The sequence below is a fragment of the Ursus americanus genome, chromosome 4 (genome assembly GCF_024610735.1).
Source record: "Ursus americanus isolate L20-20 chromosome 4, mUrsAme1.1.p, whole genome shotgun sequence".
NCBI lineage: Eukaryota > Metazoa > Chordata > Mammalia > Carnivora > Ursidae > Ursus > Ursus americanus.
In genome coordinates, this window is record NC_142130.1 from 54,795,262 (window position 1) to 54,815,503 (window position 20,242).

General features: G+C 39.7%; 1 protein-coding gene across 1 annotated transcript in view; it reads right to left on the bottom strand.

Annotated features, from left to right (window-relative positions):
* COL8A1 (collagen type VIII alpha 1 chain) overlaps positions 1-16,018 on the bottom strand; it is a 150,944-nt gene extending 134,926 nt beyond the window's left edge. Inside the window, exon 1 of the mRNA XM_045785370.2 lies at positions 15,846-16,018. The gene's annotated coding sequence lies outside the window, so the exon portion shown is untranslated. The remainder of the gene's footprint in view (positions 1-15,845) is intronic.
* Positions 16,019-20,242: the final 4,224 nt, after the last annotated feature.

Consider the following 20,242-nt stretch of genomic DNA (forward strand, 5'->3'; position numbering starts at 1 on the left):
CATTATGCTTTAAAAACATTTATCTCTTTATATTTCTTTTTCTCTTCTTTTATTGCTAGGCTTCCATACTTTTATGGAAATGCATTTACCTGTTGCAGTCTCCTTCCCAATTCAAATTAGGTACCTCAAGTCAGTTCTTTTCTGAGGACTCAGAGAACCAAATTCATTAGAATGATTTGTAAAGTGGAAACAAATAGTTTTGAAGTGAGAAGTTCATGTGATGGCTTATGAGTATGAACCTTAATGACCACTCTCTTAACCACTGAGCACATTTGACTTCCTTTTTGTCTTCTGTTGTGTTCTGTAGGGTTGAAGTTTTCAGAAATTAGAATTCTAGGTTATGAAAATGTACATTAAATATATTTTAATTCTAAGACTCAGCTCAGGATAATTTATTTTTTCTCAGTGATTCAGATAGTTTTCATCCAACGAGGATTTATTGGAAATAAAGTACCTGACTCTATTCCAGGACTTCAGAATCTCTCAGTGTCATTTCTAGGACCGTCAGTATTAATTGCATCTCTCTGGCAACAAAATTAAAAATTCACAATAATGTTAGTTGAAAGAATACTAAGAGTCAGTTTGTTGTTTTGTACATTTATATATATGTGTGTTGAATGTCTGAAATATGTCTATTAAAGTGCTGACTTATCACTTTTTTGGCACCAGTGAGCAGGATGGAGTTCAAATTTATTATTCTTGACATTGAGTGAGAACCCTTGCTGAGTGGGGATAGGTGGGTTGTAAGAGGATGATGGTCTCAGAGAAGACTCAGAACACCTTGACTCACGTGAAAAATGCACAAAAAGTGGCCTCCTTTTTTGAAGATGAAGAAGTGGGTTCTTACATTTATACTCCAAGTGGCTTTCTATTGGTTTCTGTGTCTTTCAGCTGCAGGGGTGTCTAGCACAGGGCTTGGCACATGGTAGGCCCCAATATCTATGTGTTGAAGGAATGAATAAGTGAGGTTGAGATTGGAGTCCTAAACAAACAAAACTAGGGTAACTGAACTTGAGGGACAATGTCTTTTAAACCTCTCATGGTCTTTCTTCCTTTATCTTAATGAACTAAAATGCCTTCCACTGTAGCTTGCAATTTTCCTTATTCTAACATTGGGCTTCTTAAAGCCATTTTTTCTGAAGGAGCCTGGATTGGAAGATTTCTTGATAATTAAGGCATAGGGATTAAAAAGTTAGGACATTTTTATCAGGAAAATGAAATTCATGTAAGGAAGGATTTTGATGTGCTGGCATTGAATGTTATAGGGAGCATGCATTTGGCTTAAGAAGGCATATTACTGCATCAAAATCCAGGGGCCAGGATGCATTTGGGACCCTGGCAGCCTTGGTGGGAGTACTGAAGGATATAGCAGCATAAAACTCCCGAAGCCCCCAGGATGAGCTAAGACCTTAGATGAGACACCCAGGACAGCCATCTTTTTCCTGATGATACCACACCTGTCTAAACATGGTGTGCTTTGCCATGAAAGGGAGGTGGCCTCGGACTGGGAAGGGGCTGTGCAATCATGGACTTTCCTCCTTTGGGGAACTGGTGGAAGATGGATGCAGTGCAATTTAATGCAAGCAAGCAAACAAACAACAACAAAAACAAAACAAAAAATAACCCTTCTACCCTCCCCCAACCAAAAACCCCAAGGACCAGAGATATACACCAGCACATAAAGAGCCCACGCTGCCACCATTACATGCGCACAGCATCATCCTGGAATGGGAGTCCAGAGTTCATCAAATGTACTACAAGGCAAAAAGATCCTTAGTGCTCTTATTTGCAATATGTAGAAAGCAACGCTCAAAGCTTCTACTCACCTAAATGGCCATTATGCTGGCACTTAAGTAAGCATTCAATAATTGGTAGTGATTATTATCAAATGACCTTTACTGAGTACCTTGTGAGCACCAGACATTTTTTCATATATTATCTCATTTAACATTTATTACAGTCAGGAGAGGTAGACTTATTTTGGAGCAGAGGTGAGAAAGACTCAGTGAAACTCACTGTCTTGCCCAGGGTGGCTGCATTGTTAGGTGGCAAAAGTGGGATTTGATCCCATGACTTTTTATGTTCAACTCAGTACTTTTATTTGTGACATTACAATGGCGTCTCATAGATGATTTAAGATCTTTTGTTATCTTCCCCCATAGATGACATACATTTTGGCATTAATAAAAAAAAAATACCCTTTAAAAATGACAGGCAGGTTTAAAATGGACTGTGTGTCAGGGTGCCTGGGTGGCTTAGTCAGTTGATTGTGGCTCAGGTCATGATCTCAGGGTCCTGGGATTGAGCCCTCAGTTGGGACTCTGCACTCAGCGGGGAGTCTGCTTGAGAATTTAATCTGTCTCCCTCTGTTCCTCCCCCACTGCTGGCACACAGCATGCACTCTCTAAAATAAATAAATAAATCTTTAAAAAAATGGACTGTGTGTCCTTTAAAATCATAAACTGTGTAGAGGACAACCTACAATACCATTCCTGCTGGTCATCAGTGTCATTTCTTATGTCACTTGTCCTTCCACCACTGAAAATCTGTTTGCTATAGTAATAGGATGTTGTGAATGATTCTTTGGGGATAAAAGGAGCAGTTAAAGAGGAGAGCTCAGGATCTGATCTACTTGTTTTATGTTCTGGGTCCTTTACTTACAGCTATGTGACTTTAAGGGAGTGATTTAAGTGCCATCGTTTCCTGTTTATAACGAAAGTGATCAGGATAAAATGAAAAAAAAAAAAGCTTCAGCATTCTGCTTGACACAGAGTAAATCCTCAATACACATTAATTGTTTCTATTGTTGAATAATATCTTATGAATTCTATCTTCTTGAAAAGCACATTCTTTTTTTTTTTTTTAATATTTTATTTATTTATTTGACAGAGACAGCCAGCAAGAGAGGGAACACAAGCAGGGGGAGTGGGAGAGGAAGAAGCAGGCTCATAGCAGAGGAGCCTGATGTGGGGCTCGATCCCAGAATGCTGGGATCACGGCCTGAGCCGAAGGCAGATGCTTAACGACTGAGCCACCCAGGTGCCCCGAAAAGCATATTCTTAATCACTGAATCCTGCGTATCAACTCTTATAGATCATTCTACTTTCCTTTGCTATAGTTTCTGATTTATGCTGCCAAGATACTCTGGATGTGATACTGTTAAGGCTCCGCCTGAATTAGCAGAAAGACGAGGGCTTCAGGAGGAGAATGATCCAAGTTCACATTCTAGCTCCAACGTTCAATATCTAAATGATGTGAAATTTACTTAACCTTTCTAAGCCTCCACTGTCTCATGTGTAAAATGTGTAAACTCTTCCTCTATCTAATTCAAATGAAAGAATGTATATAAACGCATCATAAACAGTAAATTTCTCTATAGAGTTTATTCTTGTCAGTATCATTCTCTTCATTTTAAAAGTTCCCAAATTGAGATACTTACTAACACTTTTGCTGATGTGGTGATAATGAATTCTGTTTTATAAAAACAAGGTACTAAGCTTCTCCAGTGTTCTTGTTGTGTTGAAAGGGAGTCATGGATTCTTTCTTTAGCCACTGGCTCATGTCTGCAGATGAGAATTTTATTTATACGTATTCAAATGTGATTTAAACACATGGTGATTCTTTTATGGCTAAATATAAAAAATTTACAAGTTAAATGTTATTGCTATCTTTACCATTTACTTTAGAGCTTGCTCATGCTGTAATTTGTAAATACTTTACAAGGCAGGGGAAAATACACACCCATAATTATTTCTCGATGTTGTCTGGCTCATGATAGCTGGGTGAATTCTTTTATTTTATTATTTTAAAAAAAGTTTTCATTGAAAGTTTTTCCAGTCACTCCAAATAAACTTAGCTGCAAATGGAAAAGATACAGCTGATTGCTGTGGCTTCTTGAGCGTGTCTTCTGCCCCTGTCCCACTCTTCCCTGAGTCAGAAGGAAGGCATGCGGGGTGGCCGACCTCCGAAATCATTAAACATCTCCTGTAAACTGTTGCAGTTAAAGACTCACTTTGGTTTATTTTCTGAAGCCTTATTAGTAAGTTAGAATCTAATCTGCAGCCAGGCTGTTTGATCACTTTGCTCTAGGCTTTGCCAGGCACAAGATTTTATTGCATGGTTGGCCTGTTGGCATGATGATTCCTGAAGGGCCGTTGGTAAACCAGCAAGTGCCAGGGGCACATCATTGTTAAATTCCAAAAACATGTGACCTCCCTTGACCTTCTGGTAGACGGTTTAGCCTTCTTCAAAGAGCCTCAGGTTGTTCACTAGAAATAGAGACAAGAATGCTCTGGGAAAATCTATGATAAAGAACTACCTTCCTTCAGAAAGCCATGGGGTTTCAGGGGGAGATAAAAGCAAAAATCTCTTACTAAACTTGTTTCAGATACCTCAGGACAGTCTTTCTCTGTAGAAACAGTCATATTGAAAACTGAGGCAATTCTATGAGTAGGTATTTAAACATGTTTTTCCCACAAAAGGGAATAAAGAAGAGATGGCAATGAATAATGGAACTTCCTTTTGGAAAGACTCGGTTCAAATCATTCTTTATCTTATTTTGTTTGTATAGTGATAAAGGATCCAGATAACAATACAGTGCCATTCTGTGTGAGTTAAAGCCACAAAAAAAAAAAAAAAAAAAAAAAGGATATACTATCTGTAGTATTTTATTAAAATTATATATGTAGGGAAGAGGACTTCTTTAAGATAATACAACAGAGGCAGGCATGGTGGGGAAGCAATACACTGAACACAGTGTTTAAAGAACACTACTGTGGTCATGGCATTCACTTGGGATACATAAAGCATCTTATTCAATTTTTTCAGTAGTTCATATGCTCATCAAGGGATACAAGATGTGGCGCATGAAAGCTTAAATATTTTATGCTGTCCAATACAGTAGGCACTATCCACATGTGTTTATTTGCTTTTACATTTAAGGAGATTATAATAAAATAAAATTTAAAAATTTAGGACCTCAATTGCATTCGCCACATTTCAAGTGCTCAGGTGCCAGTATGTGGTTGGTGGCTATCACACCGGGTAGCTCAGATAGAGCACATTTTCATCACTATGGATTATTCTAGCAGACAGCTCTGATTTCTTCAATATAGTGTACAGGCAACATGTAAGTGACATTTATAGTAACTGCTTGTCAATTGAGAATAGAGAAGGATCAATGCAGGCTGCGGTATTTGGGAAGACTTTAAAAAGACTTTGAATTTATGGTTATTTTGGCAAGTGTAAAGAACAATGTGGGGCACTCAGTAGAGAAAAGGGAAGAGGTTGGTTGGGGGAATAATAGCCTGACTGGCAAGTTAAGGTGTTTGTTCCATGTTTCATAATGTCACTAATAGTTCTGAGCAGAGTACTGTCAGTCCTGGGACAGTGGCACCACCCAACAAATAATTTTTTTCTTATGTAATTCAGTAGCTAGAAGGCCAGTGTTTAATATTAGCGTACCAATGGGAGTTCATCTTGGGCCGCATGGTTAGCTCCAGAGGTGTTAACGCTGTACAAAAAAGTGTCATTCTAGTAATACTGTATGTATATGCAGGGGTGTGAATGGACTTAGGCAAAACTGTGTTTTCTTGGAACAATCTATGGGGATGGAGCAAAGCATATTTAGAGGCTTCTCATTCACCATCACTGTATTCTATTCCCCTGTTGCTTTCTTCCTTTCCTTCTTTTCAGATTTATTAGGTTCCTATTATGTGTTAACTATTGAGGGTGCAGAGATGAAGAAGACCTGAATCCTTCTGCAAGGATCTCACAGTCTTGCCCGTAGAACAGGCTGGTGCTGTTACAGCGAGGGCATGGCCATAATGGCTGTGCACAGAGTGCTAGGGAGCATGGCAGAGGTGTGCAAGGCAGCTTGGGGCAGGCGGGTTGCAGGCATATCTTCTCCAAGCAGAAGATACCTGACCTGAATTTTGGAGGAGGAGTACAAATTAATTCAGTAGGTACGCAGGAAATACCACATGCAGAGAGGGAAGATCAAGTACAAAACCAAAAAAAAGTATTTAGAATGTGACCATATGGAAAGCACTAGCCCTTGTTTCTTCTTTTGTCTTTGGCACCACACAAAGGAAGGGCTCGAGGTATACTTATTTCCATTTATACCCTCACTGCTGGTTAAGCAGCAGGTGTAGACAATATAGACTTTTTTTAAAGGTGACTCACATGGCTTGAGGGAATCATTTAAGTTGTCTTGACTCTCATCATCTGGCTATGGATGATAATAAAAGTAACGCCAAAAAGAATGATCTGATGAGCCAGATTCAAGTTCGTTTAACATGCTGTAATGCCTTTGTTCTGTCTGTTCCTCATATAATCATGGGAATTTCTGCTGCCTTAGAAATGACATGCTAGGTTGTCACTCTCTCTCCCAGACTGATGCCAAGCAACTTGGGATCACTTGGGGAGAATTTATGGAGAAACCTTACCCCTTACAAAATACTCTAGGGAGAAATGATAGGGTTTTTTTTTGTTTTGTTTTGTTTTTTTTTTTTTTTTGGTTTTTCTAGTTACACAGCCCTTACTTTTTTGGCTCCAAAATGACGGCATGCTTTTAGGAAAAAATACAGAAAAGAAAAAGAAATTAAAATCACAGTATTAAACAAGAAACAGAGCCAGTCGGCAGTGTCTAGGAACAGAGCCACTGGAATTCTCTCACTTTCTTTATGAGTCAGAGGCATTGTCACAGGGAATTGATGTTTTTTCTTCCTTTTATGACACTAGAAGACACTATGAAAGGCAGCATGGAGGAGCAGTGTGGAGTGTGACCTTGATGGGAATACTGGCTCTGCCACTTGCTAGCTGTGTGACCCTAGGCAAGTTGCTTGACCAAGTAGAGGCTCCATTTCTCTTGTCTTTAAATTGAGAATGATAATACAGCTCTTGTAGGGCTGATTTAAAGAATGGAGATAATGATACAATGTGTGATCCTGTTAGACACTCAATCAATATTGTGTATTACTATAACTACTAATGATGAGTTTGAGTTGCTCCTTTGGATGATTGTGAACTACTAGTTTTCTTAAAGGAGAGGATGCTCCAGTCTGACAATTTTAGGATACTGATCTCTGGGCATTATCTTTGTGAAGGAGAAAGAGAATTCCCAGAGTATGGCCCTAAGAGAAATAGGGGATTTGATAGGGTTTGGAGGTCTGAGTGTCATCAATAAACCAAATAATCCCTGATATAGCAAGATATACTAGAATACTAGTAAGTGTGATCCTATTATAGGAATTAGCTCCCTATTTATGGTGAGAAAGTAAATTCTCAGGGAAGAAGTTTGGCTAATGACCTTAGTTATTAATACTGGTTAAGGTGACACAGAATTATCAGATCAGGGATTGTTGAGCTAATTTATGAAATTATGTAGGCTCCTTGTTTACTGAACTTATTGCTTATTGATGGTCATTTCTCTATTTATACACAATCTCTAGACAATGGGAAAGAAGAGGGAAGGAAGAAATCATTTTAATCTGTCCAATCTCCTTGCTTCCTTCCTTCTTATCATCTATCTTTCTAGATTTTTAAAACCTTAAATTATTCTGGCATTTCTGCTATTATTTTTATTATGAAGAACTGAGCCATTAAACCAAGACATGCTCATTTTTTTTGTTGTTGTTCCTTTTTCACCTGGGTTTGGAAATTATACGGGGATTGTTTCTCACTTTATGATCTGACATAGGACATAAGCTATACTGACACTCAATGTGTATTACATAATAACTAGTGACACTGAAATTACCACGTCCCAGTAGATCTTGAAATGATAAAGTAGAGCAGTGACTTCTAAACTGTTCCCAAGTTGTTCCATAGAATATCAGTCCCAAGAGATGCTCTCAAGTTGGGAAGATTTGTCAGCAAATAAGTTTAAGGTACACTATTCAGTGTAACATTTTTGAAAAATGAAAATATAATTAGCATATTAAGGTCTTTGTGAAGTCTTGCAGTGAATTAAACTAATCATGTTGTTTCATTGAGTATTTCTAAACTTATTTGACTGTAGAAGCTTTTTCTGTATAAACACATATTAATATCTCAGGTACTACTGTTTTTTGAAACACACTTTGTTAAATGTTGAAGCGATATTCAGATTTTACATAATACAACATCATTATTAAAAATATCATCTTTCTTTAGTTAAAATAGAATCTTAAAACCACAAAAACTTTTTTGTGTGTGGGGGGGAATTAGCTTTTAACTGATGTCAAACTATGCAGAAGTGAACATTGAGGCCTTTTGAGACTCTTAAGCCATAATTTAATTGTTTCTTTTCCCTTTTCTATTTACCCTTGACCTTGGCTGGCTCTTTGAGACATTAGGAATTATCCTTTGTATTTTAAGAAACAAAAATGCTCTTGCTACATCTTGAAAGGTTATGTGCTTATTTGGAATTTTATTCCATTTTAACTTGATTTCTGCTTAAATGTCATGAGCCATTACCAGGTGTTGAGTATAATCCATTTGCTATATAAGTAACGGTAACAATGTATGCTTAAGTAGCGTCATCCTGCAAAGTAATTAGCAAGACCTTAAGTGTCTCTAAATGATAAAGGGAGTGGTTATTTGAAAACAGTTCTATTTAAGATAAATACATTAAGGCGCAGAGATGATTAATGACTTTCCTAAGACCCCAGAAAGAGTAAGGTGATTTTGAGATTAAAACACAAGATTTTCTCGAATGGGGGTTTCTTAGGCCACATGCATACCAACTTCACAGGTTCCTCCCTATTGACATCAGAAATAGACTTAGAAAGAGGACTGCTCTGTATTACTGTGAATGTCATAAGTTGTACAAAGCAAGCAGCTTTTCTCTGGTGTGCCAGGGATTTTTCTTTTATGGTCCTAATTGATCTCTATCCCCCAAAGGGTTCTGAATGATGCAAGTGTCTCAAGTCTTAACAAGCCATCCCCAACACAGCTGTGCAATGGAAATGTTCAACAGAAACGTATTCACTTCGGTCTCGGCAAGGCCCTGGCTGCTCCTTAGAGACCCAGATCCAGGAGTGCGGGTTCGGGGCCATCTCCGAGAACCCTGTTTGGCCCCTTTCTGCCTCTTTCTTCCTCCCGGCTCCCTTCCCGCGCCTGTTGACAGGAGGTTCTAGTCATGGCAGGGCACCAGGACTCCCCTTGCACGCTCCTGAACTCTCAGCGCTTGAGCTTCCCTGCCCTCCTCTCACTGACCCCCAGCTTCCAGGGTTTGTTTTTTACTGAGTTGAGCATTTAGTCTTGGCTGGTGGTGGCCTTGGAAAGGACATTTTCTAAGATTGGTTTTCTTTCAAATAAACCTCTATAAGTCTGGAAATTTCTGGCATTGCTGAAACGCAGGTGATTTATTCCTAGAGGCTTAAATTTTTTTTTTTTTGTTTTGTTTTTTTTTTAAAGAAAACCAACAATGTGATACACTCCTATAGTACATTTCAGCCACTGGTTACAAAGGACACCTGGCTCTGCCTTTTATCAGAAAAATTCAAATCTAAAGGGCCCCTCTGGGAACAAGTCAGGTTTTTTTTGAGACACTCAGCCCCGTGGCTCCCTCTATTGGTCATTGACTTTCCTCCCCACTCATTTGAACATTTGATTGGAATAAACTGGGAGCTAAGAGGGGACCTAGACACGTTGTAAAATCAGGAGCTATGGATCCAATAGCATATTTTTGCTGCAGATCTCTTTTTATGTGTTATTTTTCCAACCTCGATTTTGGCCACCTAAGCCACAAATTCTTAGCTCAATCTAGTGTCTCCCTTCACATCAGTTTTTACCTTATCTTGCGTCTGCCTTTTAACAAGAGGCCACTTGTATGGATTTATAGCACCGATGAACACCATGACTGCTGGATTTTAAGACTACATTATCAGTAAGTAAAGATCTTTAAGGAAATAGAATGATGTACAGTCACCACTTTGAATTTATGAACCAAGTTTAGGTTTATCTTTTGAGTGCATGTGGCAGGATCGTTGGAGGAACATACCAAACAGGATAATAGCTGCCAGAATGTCTCCCAGCTGCCCCAGGACAATGCTCTTGAACCAGTTCTTAAGATTCACTGTCTTCCTGTTGAACTGAAGGCAGTTGTGACTTACCCCTCTGCTGCCGGGTAGCATAATTTCTGCATAAACCAGCCATACATGAAGTCTGAATTATGGAGGTCACTGGCCCAGACTTTCAGAAAAACAGCTGTTTTATCTAGCTGAGAGAGAGGACTGGAGAAGTGCCCCAACAGGCTGGACACATTTTATTTCCTGGAGAAGCCAACAGCTGACACCCACACCCAGGCCTATTCAGTTAGAGTTGGAAAAGTAGCACATGAAGTGATTGTCTTTAATCTCAGCACATCAAATGATGCCAATGCCTAAATATCCTGTGATGTAAACACATCAATAGAGAGCTTAAGCGAGGCAGTCTTCAAGAGACTTACTTAAAAGAATGCTTTCACGATGATGCTTAGTCATAGACTATGTAAATTTTAACATACAATAAATCAATTTCAGAAACACAAGTACTATTTCAAAGATATGCAAACAATTGTCAGGCTTTAGAGGAAAGTGAAGAAGCATCTGGGGGTAACATCTGTCCCCTGATTCAGGGTAAATTATTTGCAGAAATGGTACAAGAATATTCTTTTCTACCTTCATCATTTTCTGTGTTGGATAACTTTATGTATCACCCAAAATTGTATCGTTATCTTACTAGAGAACATTTTGATGACTTGACATCTATGGAGTTAGTATGTTAGGTCAGTTGAGTCAGAGGTCATATGAGGCTCTTTTCCCAGTCAAGGGTTAAGAAGAATTTTAAGATGTAATACTTGTAAAGCTTTTACCCATGTGAGTCAGTCCTCAAATGGCATTGTACCGAAAGGAGCCTGACCTAAATAGGATTTTATCTCCCAAACATTTGAGAGACTCTTGGATCAGACATATTAAAATATCTCTTCTTCAGCACCTCAAAACTCTAGAATTTCTCCCTCTTCTGTCTAAGACAGAATGAGCCCTCTTAGCTGCACTATCTTGTCTCTACACTCTTGGGCCCTTGACCCCTTTCCTCTGACATGACATATTTCATGCTTACACCCCTTAATCCCTTTGTGTCTCAAACTTTCCTCTGGTTGCTCTTTATGTGTATTTGGCCTTTATTTCCTTATTAAAGACCTGGTAAGAAGTAAGGTGGTTATAGTGCCAACACATTGTCTATTGGGTGGGAGAAGAAGAAGTTATGCTATGAAACATCACAAAATAATACATTCGTTCTGTCACATAAATATTGGAACCACATTTTAAGACATGTTCGAACATACTATATGGGGAAAACACACTATGGTTATCCAAGATAGAACATTGTTCAGAGAGTCTGGCTATCTGAACTGTAGCCCTAGTTCTACTTCACATGTCTGTGTGACCTTGGGCATGACATCAACCTCTCTGACCTTTTCTCACCTGTAAAATTGACTTCAGTTAAAATTAGCTCCAAAGATCCTTCCAGTGTTTATATTCTGTGATTCTCTAAGTGTAATACCCAAGAAATTAGAATAGGGACTAGATAAAGTGTTTAGAAACGTCATTCAGAGGGGCCTGTTGGAGGCAATAGCAATTTTAAATTACCTTTCTTCTAGATGGGTTAATTAAGGTTTATAAAAATGTAAAGCCTTCTTTTTTGCTGGAGTGAAAATTACATCCTGTTTAAGAGAAGTATGAGACTTTTGGTAATGAGAAAATCCACAGGTATGAGTGGTACTCCAGAAACTTGATCTGTAATAATTGAAAAGAGATTTCTTCCACTGAAAGAAAAAAGTGGGTACTACAGGGGGTCCATGAATGCATCTGCAAATCTTGTGCTGAAGGAGAGAAGGGAAGTTTTCATTTTCTAGGAAGAACCATGGCAGTGAACCCAAAATTAACAGAGGAGATTGAAGGTGAACCGTCAGGTGTATTTCAGTATTGTATATAATCAGCTAAAGGTGTGGTGCATTGCTTTTGCTGTTATGCTACATTGAACAGTTAGAATTCAGTATTATTTTAGCTGATTACTCTCTATAATCAGTTTTCAGGAACATTTTTGTTTCAGTTACTTCAGTTTGATTCCATGCAATTTCAATGGCTTTGTGGATTTGCGTCCACAGGGCCCCCAGATTATAGACATTCCGACCCTGTGTGACTCCCTCTAACCCCCTTCCTGCAAATCTATTTGCTTGAGGATAGACTGTAAAGAACCTCCTTCCTTAAACAGCAAACATAGTTACCAAAGCGATAGTGGAATGTCTGATTAGTGGCTTCTCTGTTGGTGCTGAAATGCGGTTACTTTTCTTTCCCACTCTTCACTCCTTGCCTCTCTGGAAAAGGCAAGTTTAGCAGAGGCCTCATTCAGTACTGTCGGGTGTAAACTGCTGTTAATGACTGCCAGGTCATAGGAAGATCTTTTTCATTATAACCTTAGCATTTTGCAACAACTAGTGAGCTGGTCTTTTTTAAAAATTTTATTTATTTTTTTAAGTTCTAGATGCTTTGGGTAGTAAGAGGTCCATTTCACAAAATGCTAAAGTAAAACATTCTCTAAATTCCAAAGAGCATTCATTCTCCCTTTAACCTCCTCCTTTCCCCTCCTTCTGTTTTTCCTTTAGCTCAATAATTAGAACAGTGCACCTCTCAGAAGACTGGGTTCTGATCTCAAGATCTGTACCTTCTTTAAATTATGCATATGTATGTTTATGAAGACTTGGTGGAAGAGAAGGAAGCCAGTGCATGAAGAAAGACCTGGTTTTCAGAGGATTACTGGGAGGCCCAGAGGTTGGGAAATAGGTCTGTATCTCAATCACTCTGCAAGTTGCCATATCAAAGTGCGTGACCATAGATAAGAAGGAGTAAACTGTTGCTTCTAACTTCTCACTTGCAAATAATTACCCAACTTTGGGCCCTTTGGAAAAGTTAGGGGTGGGCTTGTTGATGTGAACCACCCGTTAATGTTCTGAGGGTTTTTATACTCATAATACAGTTTTTAAAATTGTAACTGGCAAAGTCCTATGGGTTTTAATGGTGGGTATACCTGAAATCATTTTGGTCTTTAGAAGTGGGCTATTCTCTTTTGAGAAGGGCACAGCAGAGACGGATCTTAACGTATTAGTGTAAATACTCTTATTGATTTAAGACAGAGGCCAAGATTACATATGAATATTTGCCCCTCCGCATCTCTTCATGTCCCACATCGGTAAAGGCAAAAAGAAGTTGCGTTTGTAACAGAGATTCTGCTCTTTCTCTTCTCCCAGGGCACTTTCTAGGAGAGATACCTCCCGCTTCACTCTCAGTTGTCATCCCCATTCTCTTCTCTTTGATTTTTGTAGCACAAATGGAAAAAAGTAGGATATACTTGCTGGTCATGGAAAGAATATCACTTTAGAATTGTGAGAATAGTAGAAAATCTCAAATGTGTGTTTCCCTAAGGATAGCCGGCCCTCAAAATCGGTGGAATACCTTCCCTGTGTCTCCAGTGAAACAGGAGGCTGTTTCTTTTTACTTTTTTGAGAAACATTAAAGGAGTCGGGCAAGTCTGCTGGAATGGTGTCACTTAGGTATGGCCATGTACCCAATCCAGGAGTGGCTATATAATGGCATAAAGAGAAGACTCATGTGAGGTCTCCATACCCAGTGCAAAGGGGAGATGTTGGGGTAACTACATAAAACTCCAAACCTGCTTTTTCTAAAAACTTAAGACGAGAGTCATTGTGCCTCATGTGTATACTATAGGGAAAGAATCACTTTAAAAGTCCAGTAAAGGGCCCTGGGAAAGTTAGGTCATGAGGGATCTCTGTGATCTCACCCAGTTATTTAGGGTGTTGAACTTGATGGCACAAGGGGAAGGCAGTTACTCTTAAGTGGTTCATAGCTGGTAGAGTGGATCAGCTGCCAGGAAAAGCAGAAGCAGACTCTGGGAGAACACTTTTCATCCCCAAATTTAGGAATAACAGGAGCTCTTTTACGTTGGGAGCACTTTTTTTTTTTTTTCTTCTCTCAGAAAAGATAACTTCCCTCAAGGGAAATCTGGTGAATGAAGTAGTGTATTTTCACCCTTGTGATGATGGCGTGAGTCCGGCACTACCATAAAAGAAGAATTAACTTGGACATGCCACACACTTGGTTTGGCCTTGTCTCATACCTGTGCTCTTGTCGTGGTTGATTACCCACTTACATCAGATATGAAGCAAGCAGTCTGCGCTGTGGCTCGAGATGAAAGGTATTTTAATATGCTCAGGTCACATATTATCAGCCAATAGTAATTTTATATCATTTTCTTTAAGGAAACCACACTCCTTGCAATAATTTTTTCCAATGAAGCAAAATTTTGCATGACAGAAAGCTTTACTGTAAGTCTTTCATTTGAATAATAGCACTGAATTCCCTCCATGCCAACAGAATTTTAATATATCTTTATTATTTCTTTTGATATGCTAATGATACTGAGCAAAGGCTGGAAGGACACTCCGTTAATCTTCCGATGATTCTACTTTCTTTAATAGTGAAGAATTATTTACAGCTTTGGTGAGTTTCCCGTTTTTAAGTGAAACATATAAACAAACCAAAAAAGAAAAAAAAAGTGAAACTTTTCCTCTTTTACTTTAAGAACCTTAAGGGCTGAAATAGTGGTTTGGTTTCCTGACTGCCAGCTTTGGTTTGCCTTCTCTAAGCGGTCTTGTGCAATTAATTCCCCAAAGGAAATATTTGAAGAGGGTTTTTCTCCCACATGAGAGAGTTTCATCCCACACAGCCCACAGATTTTGACGGCAAACTTCATGGACCAAGTGTCTGGTTTTTACAGAAGTAGCTGTGGAGTACGTTTTTCCTGTCACAGGTGCACGCACGGTACTCTTTCCTCGACCTCAGAAATAGGAAGATATAGCAGTCTTTATATGTGATGGGAGCTTAAACACTGGATAGCTCTGAGAACCGGGTGCTAATCAGGTCAATTTTAATTCACTAGATGAGGGAAAAGAAGGTGGCAAGCAGGGTTCAAACTTCCAAAGCCTTTGAGCTGATCTTTCTTTACAACCGTTTGGTGTACACAGAAGAATTGTATAATCTGGCCTCTATTTTTCTCTTGCTGTGAAACATATTGAAACGCTTTATGTTTAGGTGTACGTATAGAAATTCATGAAGTTCTTTTATACACTTTCTTGGTTCCAACACAATTCTCATTTTAGAAAAGTCTTGAAAAGTTAGCTTTGTGAGAGCACATTTTGCCCCAGCTTGTAAATTTGGATTTGTTCTTTCCTATCTACCAGCCACCTGATTACCATCCCTGTGCAAAGGGCACCCGTTCACATCATTTTTTCCAAGCGCTTAAACCTGGAAAGATACTTTTTAAAGGACTCACAGAAGCGGTCTTAGGGGGTTTGGAAAACATCGCAAAATTGTTAGCAGACCTTTTGACTGTGCTATTTTTAGGAAACTAATTGTGTTCTTTTAAAGTACATTTTTGACAATGGGACAAAGTTTTCCTTGCCCCACTGATATATGAAATATTTACAATGAAAAGCGTCAGTAAAACACCCCACACAGATACATTTTAACTTCAGCAACAGTCGGCAAAGGGGGAAAAGTGATTTAAAAAAAGAGAAGGTTTTTGCAGTATTTCTGCTGCTGTTTCTGCCCAAAATGAACTTTTATTTTACCGTTCAAACAGAAGTTTGTTTTCAAACCAGTTGCTAGTTAAAGGAGCAGCTGATCTGGCATCCGAAAGAGTCAGCTCGAACCAAACAGTAAGCGTGTTGACCAGAGGAGACTTACTTCCCACCCCCGCAGCAACCCCTAGTAGGTCAGATGCCTGCAGGAGTGTTGTCTTACCTTGAGCACGTAAGATCCAGGAGAAAGGCTCAGGGGGCTCCCACAGGAGAGGACCGGGAAAGTGCTCTGATCGGCTGCTGGTAACATGCACTTGGCTTTTATGGGCAGGTGGGAGGAGCTGCTCCTCATAGTAGGTGGGCAGGAAAGGAGCGGCGGGCGGGCAGCCCCGGGAGGAGCTGGACACTCTTCTCTGGGGAGGGGCGGAGAGGGCAGAGCAGGAGCCCGAAAGAGGGAGGAGAGACGGGGCGGCGGGGGGGCGGGGGTGTAGAAGCGGTGGAAGAAATGGAAACAGGAGAGGGAGGGAGAAAGAGAAAGAGAAAAGAGGGAACGAAGAGCAATAGGGGAAAGGCATGTAGACCACAGAGGGAAAAAGGGTTGGGGAGAAAATGAATAGGAGACAGAGATAAACACGCACGGTCTGGAAGGAAAGGGGAATTGGATTATTTTCTGTTTTTGTGTGACCTTTTATTATTATTTTTTATTTTAAGAGGGGAGTTGTGGGTGACTGTTAGGACTAAAGGTGTTTTCTGTGACTTTGAAAAACTAAATAACGGTTCAGGAAAACGGAAGGTTCTTAAGCGAGGCCAAGGAGGGGCAGCTGGGCGTCCGAGGAGCACAGCCCAAGTGCTGGCGGACGCCCGCCCGGCCGACCGCGGCGCGGAGCCCGGGGCGGGGAGCCGAGCGCGCGGCGAGGAGCGGTGCCCCTGCGCCCGCAGCCCCGGTCCGTCTCGCCAGCCGCCGGTAAAACCCGCCCTCCAGTCCTCACTCCCGGCAGTGCTTATTTGACGAGAAAGGTCTCCCAGTGCTGCCGGTAGCATGCAGCATCCAGAGGCCCCTCTTGAGACTTCTGCAGCGTTAAGGTAAATCCAGCAAAGGTTGGGGAGGATCAGCGGAGATTGGCTTGTGGAGAAAGGAGCCTCAAAACCAACCTCGGTCCTCCAGCATCTGCTTAGGTAACAGGATTTCAGGATTCTGCCCTCTGGTTATTTTCGGTATTTAAAAAACTTTCATTCCTAACAATTGGAAAATGTCTTGGTGCCATAGCTCACTCTCTGTGTGTCTTAAACATTAAGAGAGGATTCAACCAACAAACGGCTGAAGGATCAGGCTGAAATTCTTAAGGAATACATTCAGAGGAAGAAAAACAAGCTCCTTTAGCTGCTGAGTGGTGACTCACTTCCGAGCCCAAGCTTGATTTCTGCCACCAAAGGAATTAAAACATTTAAAAAAAGAGAACCCGAGCCTTGAGGAAGGGGGGGTATTGAGAAGGGAAAGGGAGGGGTGGGGGGGGTAAGTGGTCTGGGAAGAATAAGAGGACTTTTACTCAATAGCTCTTTACATAAATATATCTATATATAGAGAGATAGAAAACTTGATTCAGTGTTAACCACAACCTTATGAAGTAAGTATTCTGTAGATTTTTTTTTTTTTTTAAAGAAGGGAATCTTAAAGGAGTTAAGCGACTAGCTCAAACTTACAAGATGGGGAGTTACAGCTACTGAGCTTTCAAAGCTTGTGAACTCTGTGCACCACTAGTTGTATCTAGTGGTTAACTAGCTAGCAGAAAATAAGTACTCAATGGATATGTCATATAAAACGCCTAGCTCAATCCTGATATCTTTGAGAGTTACGAGGCTCCAAGAGAAGGAAAATAATGGTCAAGAGCAGGGTTTCTCAAACAGGGTAATATGACATTTTGGGCTGGATAATTCGATGTTGTGGGGACCTTTCCTGTGTACTGCATAATGTTGAGCAGTCTGGTCTCTACACCTCTGATGCCAGTATCATCATCCTTCCTAAGTGGTGAAACTGAAAATGTCCCTACACTTAGCCAAATGTCCCTGGGGTAGGGAGGCAAAATTTTCTCCTCCCTGTAAGAACCATTGGTCTAAAGAAGGTCACGACTATAAAAAAGGATTTAAAGAAATCTATTAAGAAAACGCTCAATAGTGGCATTTGGGTAACAATAATACGAGTTTCCACACGTGTGAAGTTTACACTGGATTTAGTTTTTTACATAGCCATATTCTCATCTGTCTGCCTCTGGAGCCCAGAGCTTCCATTGCTTCCTTTGGAACTAAGCTTATTCTCAACTGGATACCTGTGGAAATCAACAAAGTAGAACCCCATGTGCCTGGGGTATGAAGGAAGATTAGTGATATACCAGATGAAAAATTTAAAATTTATCATAGACAAATTTGACATTGGAACAATTATTCCAGATGATATGATTTTTTGGGAATTGCTTCTTTGTTTTACTATTTATAATTTTTCATATCTGTCCCCCCGCCATTTGAATTAATATTCGGTAACTTTTAGGCTGCAAAGAAGTTATATCTAGTGGTTAACTAGCTAGCAGAAAATAAGTACTCAATGGATATGTATAATGTAATTGAATAAATGACACTACTGAGCACTGACACATAGAAAATGGCCACTATTTATTAGTTTAATGAATGAAATAAAAGAATTAATGAATGCTTAGAAAGCTAGAATGTTCACATTACTTTTCTTGCCTATTTCTATTTGGTTTTACTCTTTTCTCATCCTCCATAACTCAGTTTTCCTCTTTCCAAATAGTATGTTTGTCTTTTAATGATGTGGCCAAACCCATGAAATTAAGTCTATGAAATGAATAACTCTTGTTACTAGACCTAGAATTAGGACTGCATTGACTATTCTGGAGCTGACCTCTGAAATCAGATGTCATTTTATAGGCAGGGTACCACTTCTGGCACTTTTTAATTTAGCAAAGAAATGTATCCTGGACAAACTAAACAAGACCCAGTTAGAGGAGTATCTCGGTGGTAAACATGTTAGGAAATATCCTCATTAGATTACAGCAAATCATCTTTTCAATCCTAATTTTATGCCTCCCAAATATTCCAGTTCCATCACATAGTTGTAAAAAAAAAAAAAAGAAAAGAAAAGAAACAGAAAAGGCAAGAAAAGTACATTCAAAGGGAAGGCAATTGATGGCTATAATTTTCTTCTGCTTTTTCTTCCTTTACTCCCTCCTTTCAAACCTGAATATCCAGCCAACATAACAAAAGAGCTCCTTTCATTTTGTTTGGATGGTGCTAATGATTAGTTCATTTCTCCAGTTCACACTTGCCTGAATCTGATTCAGTAGCAGATCTGGACAACAAGTAAGGAATCCAGGAATGTGATTCCTTTGCTGGTTCTTAGCGGGCCCTCCTAGAATCTCTCTGAAGGTGACTGAGGTTTGAAATGACCTAGTTTGGTCTTCTGTGGAAAGAAAGGAATCCAATGACAACATATTAGATGCTCTGAAGTTTCCATCGTGTGGATAATATAATAACAGCTCCGGATTATTACCTTATTTTAAAGAGCTTTAAATATGGACCCCCCCCCTTTTTTTTCTTATTTGGAGTTAATCAATTAACACATATTTATTAAGAATGAATACCAGACAGTGTGGGGTATTCAAAGCTGAAGAAAACAAGAATGTAGATCTGTTCTGCATGAAATTTTGTTAGTTGGGTAGCAAAGAGGAGAAGTTGGCAATGCGCTGAGCCATGAAAAGTAGCATTTGGATACATGGGTGTTAAACAGTAGGCCAAGGAAGAGGATGTGTTCAGCTGAGGAAGGTACAGGAATATTTGGGGGATATTGAATTGGCCAGTATGACTGAAAGGGAAGGGTCTATGTAGCAGAATAATGAGGTTAAGAAACAGGAAAGGAGAGGTGGGATCAGCCTGTGGGAGGCCTTACATGTCACCTCAGTAGTCTGAGCTGTGTACTGTAGGCAATGAGAAGTCATCCAACACTTTTGAACAGTAGAATGGCATACTATTAAGATTTCACTTTTCCTCTAGATTCACTTTTTTTTTTTTTTTGGCGTAAGGATATCCATTGCTCCAGCATCATTTGATGAAAAAAACTATTAAAAAAAAGATTTCACTTTTGTTTGAATGGTGTCTTTATAGCTTTGCAGCTAAATGCGCATGGTATGTCTAGGGCCATTAGCGTACTTAGAAATAGAGAAATCGGAGTGTCTTTGTCCTGCGGACTTGGAGGCCTGTGTGAGGTGGCAGAAAGAGTGGTGACTCTATTTCTATCAGTGCCCTGTGTGGTTGTAAGGAGAGAGAAAGGCAGGACCCTCCCAGAGTATGGCCCGGATGACAGATGAGATTAATGTGAAGGGTGGTGTCTGCTCTGTGTGTCATTTACTTGTGGCAGCTTTAAGGTTCTCAGAAAGTATCCACTCCGAGATAGTAGGTCTGATGAATGAGATCATGAGTTTTCAAGGGTTCCTGGATTAGAGAACAGTGGAACCTGGCATTAAGAGCTATACCTTCATATGTATGCTTTTAAACAGCTAACTTGCTATGATTTTACATGTGTTACCCTTGGCAGATTTCAGCCTCTCATTC